Genomic DNA, 6,539 nt, shown 5'->3' on the forward strand with positions numbered 1-6,539 from the left:
TCTACTCAGGAGAAATATCTCGTCCTGCCTCTGTGCAGTTTATCTCATTACTGTACCTCTCACCACTCAGGCACATAAATATGTTTGTGTCTGGTGTTGCATATTGACTGCACTTATGCACATCACTATGAACTTGTGTAATTTTTATTTTGGCTTTAATAAATCTGATATTTTATTCAATTCAATTCAATTCAATTTTATTTGTATAGCGCTTTTAACAATGGACATTGTCACAAAGCAGCTTTACAGAAATAAATGGATTCACAAAAATATATTGTAAATATTTAAATTTATCACTGTGAATTTATCCCTAATGAGCAAGCCAGTGGCGACGGTGGCAAGGAAAAACTCCCCGAGATGATATGAGGAAGAAACCTTGAGAGGAACCAGGCTCAAAAGGGAACCCATCCTCATCTGGGTGCAACGGATAGTGCAATTATAAATAAATCCCTTCTATTGTGTACTATATGGACAAATAGTGCAATTGTGCAACCAATAAATTCATCACAGTATTTGCAAGAGGTCCGGCTGGTTAAAATCTATCCACTGTCCACTGATGGAGTCCTGAGTACGAAGCTGCTCGTGGCAACTGCAGCCCCAAAGCCACTACAGCAATCGCAGTCCCAAGCCATTACAGTACAGCTCCCCATATGTGATCCCCAAGCCATCTCCACAGCCCCCAGGTGGCACCATCCCCAGCAATCCAAACAGTTCTTCAGACCGTCCATATGGGGCCACCCCCAGCAGCAGCGAGCGAACTCAACCGATGAGAACTCCAACCAGAAGTAGGGCATCAGGATGGGTCAGGCAGCGAGGAGGAGCAGAAGGGGTCAGGATCACTGGCATCACTGGCATCTCAGAAGTAGCATGTGTAGCTCGACAGAGAGTGAGGGAGAGAGAGAGATGGAGAGAAAGGAAGAGATTGTTAGGTGAGCTTTTGTCCTCTAATGGTTAAGCACGATGTACTTTGCATGCAGAGTGCAAGCAGGGACTCCGGCAAGACTAGCTATGACAGCATAACTGAAAGGGAGAGCCAGAAGCTAACACAGACATGAGGGCACCCTGGGACATAAGGCAGCCAGCCACTCCACCGTCGACAAACCTGAGTGAACGTGTGAGAGTGGAGGGGCGACAGCATCCAAACATCCCATTTCACCACAACACTCTATGCCTGTGAAACCCTCCAGACCTGCCCCTGTACCTAAGAAAACTATTCACAAAAGGCTTGACTAAACAAATATGTTTTCAGCCTAGACTTAAACACTGAGACTGTGTCTGAGCCCCGAACACTAAGTGGAAGGCTGTTCCATAACTGTGGGGCTTTGTAAGAGAAAGCTCTACCCCCAGCTGTAGCCCGCATTATTCGAGGTACCAACAAATAGCCTGCATCTTTTGATCTGAGTAGGCGTGACGGATCATAAAAGACCAAAAGTTCGCTCAGGTACTGTGGCGCGAGACCATTTAGTGCTTTATAGGTCAATAGTAGTATTTTATAATCAATACGAAATTTGATTGGGAGCCAATGCAGTGTGGATAAGATAGGGGTGATGTGGTCATATCTTCTGGTTCTAGTAAGGACTCTCGCTGCTGCATTCTGGACTAACTGGAGCTTGTTTATGCATCTACTGGAACATCCAGACAGTAAGGCATTACAATAATCCAACCTAGAGGTAACAAAAGCATGAACTAATTTTTCTGCATCGTGTAGTGACAATATATTTCTTATTTTAGCAATATTTCTGAGATGAAAGAAAGCAATCCTAGTTATATTATCTACATGAGCTTCAAAAGAAAGACTAGAGTCGATAATCACACCAAGGTCTTTTACTGCTGCACATGATGAAACAGAAAGGTCATCCAGAGTTATTATGTAATCAGAAAGCTTACTTCTAGCTGCATGTGGTCCTAGTACAAGTACTTCTGTCTTGTCAGAATTAAGTAAGAGAAAGTTAATAAGCATCCAGTTTCTAATGTCTTTTACACATTCCTCAACTTTATTAAGCTGGTGTCTGTCATCTGGCTTTGCTGAAACATACAACTGTGTGTCATCAGCGTAACAGTGGAAGCTAATACCATGCTTACGAATAATTTTGCCCAGAGGTAGCATATATAAAGAAAAGAGCAGTGGGCCTAAAACAGAGCCTTGCGGAACACCAAACTTTACCTTAGCATGAGAAGAGAAGTCACCATTTACGTTTACAAACTGATAACGATCAGTCAAATAAGACCTGAGCCAGGAAAGGGCTGTTCCCTTAATGCCTACTACATTTTCTAGTCTATTGAGGAGAATAGCATGATCAATGGTATCAAAAGCTGCACTAAGGTCAAGCAGCACCAGCAAGGAGACACAACCCTGATCAGAGGCCAGTAGTAAGTCATTTACAACTTTTACCAGTGCTGTCTCTGTGCTATGATGAGGCCTAAATCCTGACTGATACATTTCATGAATGTTATTCCTATGTAAGTATGAGCATAGCTGCTGTGCTACAACCTTTTCAAGGACCTTGGAAATAAAGGGGAGGTTTGATATTGGCCTGTAGTTGGACAGTTGACAGGGATTGAGGTCAGGTTTTTTAATCAGGGGCTTGATAACTGCTAATTTAAAAGATTTAGGTACATAGCCAATGCTAAGGGAAGAATTGATTATCTTTAAAAGAGGTTTGATTGTTTCAGGAATTATCTGTTTGAGGAAACAAGTAGGTAAAGGATCTAGCATACAGGTTGATGATTTTGATGATGAAATTAGTGAAATTAGTTCAGTCTCTTCAAGGGGACTAAAGCGTTGTAGTTGTTTATCTAATATTATCATATTATCATCTACAGGGTTAGTTATAGAACTGTCCGGTTTTAAATTAATAGTCTGAATTTCTAGCCTGATATTTTCAATTTTACCATTGAAAAAATTCATGAAGTCATCGCTGCTATATAATGATTGTGTGCGTGTTTCTATTGTGGTCTTATTCCTAGTTAATTTTGCTACAGTATTAAATAAGAATCTAGGATTATTTCTGTTATCTTCAATTAGGGTGGAGAGATACATTGATCTAGCAGCACTAAGAGCTTTCTTATAGCTCAATAGGCTCTCCTTCCATGCTATTTGAAATACTACCAAGTTAGTTTGACGCCATTTACGTTCTAGTTTTCGAGTGGTCTGTTTTAAAGTCCATGTGTGATCGCTATACCAGGGTGCTAGCTTTTTCTCCCTAATTATTTTTCTTTTAAGTGGAGCTACCTTATCTAGTGAGTTGCAGAACGTTGATTCTAAACATTCAGTTGCCTGGTCAAGTTCTTCGGGATCAGACGGTGATCCAATCATGGTTGATAAATCTGGGAGATTACTGATAAAACTCTGTGCAGTTGTTGACGTGAACGTACGTTTGACACGGTGACGTGGCAAGGTGCATATACTATGATTAATACACATTTTAAATGAGATGAGGTAATGATCTGAGATAGCTTCAGACTGTGGACATGAGACTATATTTTCTATATTTAATCCGAATGTTAGTATTAAATCAAGAGTGTGACCACCACTATGGGTGGGTCCTATTACATTCTGATTAACCCCTACAGAATCTAGAATGGACACAACTGCTGTTCTCAGAGGGTCATCTGGATTATCAAAATGAATATTAAAGTCTCCAACAATTAATGCCTTGTCTAAAGAAACAACCAGGTTAGAGATGAAATCCGCAAATTCACACAGGAATTCAGAATATGGCCCTGGGGGTCTGTAAATAATAATTACTGGAATCACCTGGGTAGACTTATTTTTAGTGGCTACGTATGTTATGTTAGAATAAAGAACTTCAAATGCGTTGAATTTATGACTAGGTTTTTGTGTGACGGCTAGATTATCATTATAAATGACTGCGACGCCTCCTCCTTTGCCAGTTAGACGGGGCTGATGTATGTAACTGTACCCGGGAGGACTAGCTTCATTTAATGCTACAAACTCGTTTGGTTTAATCCACGTTTCTGTTAAACACAGTACATCAAACTCCTGATCAGTAATGGTTTCATTAACAATAAGCGCTTTAGACGTAAGAGATCTAATATTCAACAGTCCTAGCTTCAGATCAACGGTGCTGGCTATGCATTCGGTATGGTTTAATTTTATGTTAATTAGATTACTAAAACAAACTGTCTGAGTATGTCTATAATTTTGTTTAGCTCGGGGAACAGACACAGTCTCAATACGGTGGAACCTAAGTGACGACTCAGTGCAGCTAGCAGACGGTCGGTTTAGCCTGCTTGTCTGCTCCCTGGCCTTGGCCCTGGATTGTCACCGATTAACTAGGCCTGTTCTGAGACTATGTGCTATGCTGCAAGAAATGAGAGCAGCACCTTCCCGAGTGGGATGGACACCGTCCCGCCCTAACAGGCCAGCCTTGCCCTCAAAGTTAGTCCAATTATCTATAAAGCCCACATTGTTTTCGGAGCACCACCTGGACATCCAGCAGTTCAGTGACCATAACCTGCTGTAAGCTACATCGCCATGCCGCATTGGGATGGGGCCAGAGCATACTACAGCATCGGACATCGCCTTCGCTAATTTACACACCTCTACCATGTTACTCTTAGTAACCTCAGACTGATGAAGGCGTATATCATTAGCTCCTACATGAATAACTATCTGTGAGAACCTGTGCTTGCCTAAGACCCTAAGATTACCTGCTATGTCTGGCGCCCTGGCTCCCGGTATACACCTGACTAAAGCTGCTGGTGCCCCTAAAGGCCTAGCTAATTTCACGTGCCGCAAGATAGAGTCACCTATAACCAGAGCTCTTTCAGGTTTCTCAGCGGGTGCTTCACTGAGGAGAGCAAACCTGTTGGACACGTGAAGCGGAGAGGAGTGGTGCTCCTGTGGGCGAGCCTTAGCGTTAGCTTTGGCTTTGCGATTATGCCGCCGAGTCGTCACCCATTCGCCCCGCTGTGAGGGCTTTAATGCCGGAGTTGGGGGATTACTAACTCCGCCTAAGGCATCCAGACTTTCCCCTACAGAAACTACGCTGCTCTCACTCTCACTAACCCTCTCTAGAGTCTGGATGCGCACCTCTAATGCTGCAATCTTCTCCGTCAGAGAGCTAACTAACATGCATTTATCACAAATAAAGTTAATACTAACGACGGAGGAAGAGTGACTAAACATCCTGCACTCAACACACTGAACAAGCTGAATGTTAGACATGTTGTTTAACGCACCTTAGTCGAAGATTTGTTGATATTTTATGTCCTTGGGTAACGAAAATTGAGAAAAAACACTGACAGATCTTTTCATGTCGTTTCACATGTTTTATATTCGATCAGAAAAGTTTCTCTGGGAGAAAGTGTCTGGGAGAGAAATCAGCACCTCCAGGTCTGGGGCCATGGTTCTCTCCTTGAAAAGTGTGAGATGATCACTTCAGTGTGAGAGGAGAGGCCTTACCCCTGGTGGAGGAGTTTAAGTGATGGATAGGGCACATGGATTTGTTTTTTTATAGAAGTTGGTGAGAAGCCCTGATAACTAAAAACATCGAATTGAAGGAGGGTGTACTTTCTTTTTCCCATGACTGTACATTCAGTCAGCTCATGAGCATACAGTATGAGGGAATAGGGATGAAGGTCCTGTTCTTCTTTACAGCGCTGCTTCAGTTCATTGGTGTTTGAGGACATTTGTTTATGCACAGCTCTCTTAAGATCCCTCCACAGCATCTCAATGGGGTTGAGGTCTGGAGATGGACTTCGCCATTCCAACACCTTGATTTTCTTCTTCTTTAGCCATTCGTACGTTGATTTACTAGTGTGTTTGGGATCATTGTCCTGTTCCATGATTCAATTTCGACCCAGTTTAAGCCGCTGGACAGATGGCCTCATATTTATCTCAAGAATATTCTGGTATAAAGTGGAGTTCATCGTTGTATATATTGGTTTACTTTTTTTGGGGAAAATGGCTAGATATTGAAATCTGTTTTGTTTTTAATTGTCACCTGAGGTTATTTGTTTTTTGTAGACGTTGGTGAGGACCACATAATTGTTATTTAGCTCCTGTGTGACGGCGGGCCACCAGCCTGTGCACAAAAGAAGCCCAGTGCTCCTTACACGACTGCCAGCAGGGTGCTGAACGAGCAGGAGAGGCCCAACCTCTGCACGCCGACCTCAGCTCTGCTTGAGACCGACCACCGTGCCCTCTTCGTCCCGCCGCCACGCCGCGCTCAGCTCTGGGATGACAACAATCTCACCCCACTTCATCAGCCATCTTCACCTTCACCCCCACTTGCTTTCTGCACCTTTTCTTAAAATAAGAGCACATTCCCCACACTCCTGCCTCCTGCTATCTGTGTTCAGCCCCTCTGTGGTCCCGTGTTGTCACACCTGATAAATAAAAACTTTCTTTTTCCCATGACTATATGGCTGTGAGTACAGCCGGAGAAAATGAGGTTCCTCCTTTACTTACTCTCTGTGATACAGTGAAGAGCGCAATAATCCAGGAAAGATATGGAGTAGAGCTGCTGCTCCTCCAAATTTAAGAGGAGCCAGACTGTGGTGGTTTGGATGGG

This window comes from Pangasianodon hypophthalmus, chromosome 12 (genome assembly GCF_027358585.1).
Source record: "Pangasianodon hypophthalmus isolate fPanHyp1 chromosome 12, fPanHyp1.pri, whole genome shotgun sequence".
Classification (NCBI taxonomy): Eukaryota; Metazoa; Chordata; class Actinopteri; order Siluriformes; family Pangasiidae; genus Pangasianodon; species Pangasianodon hypophthalmus.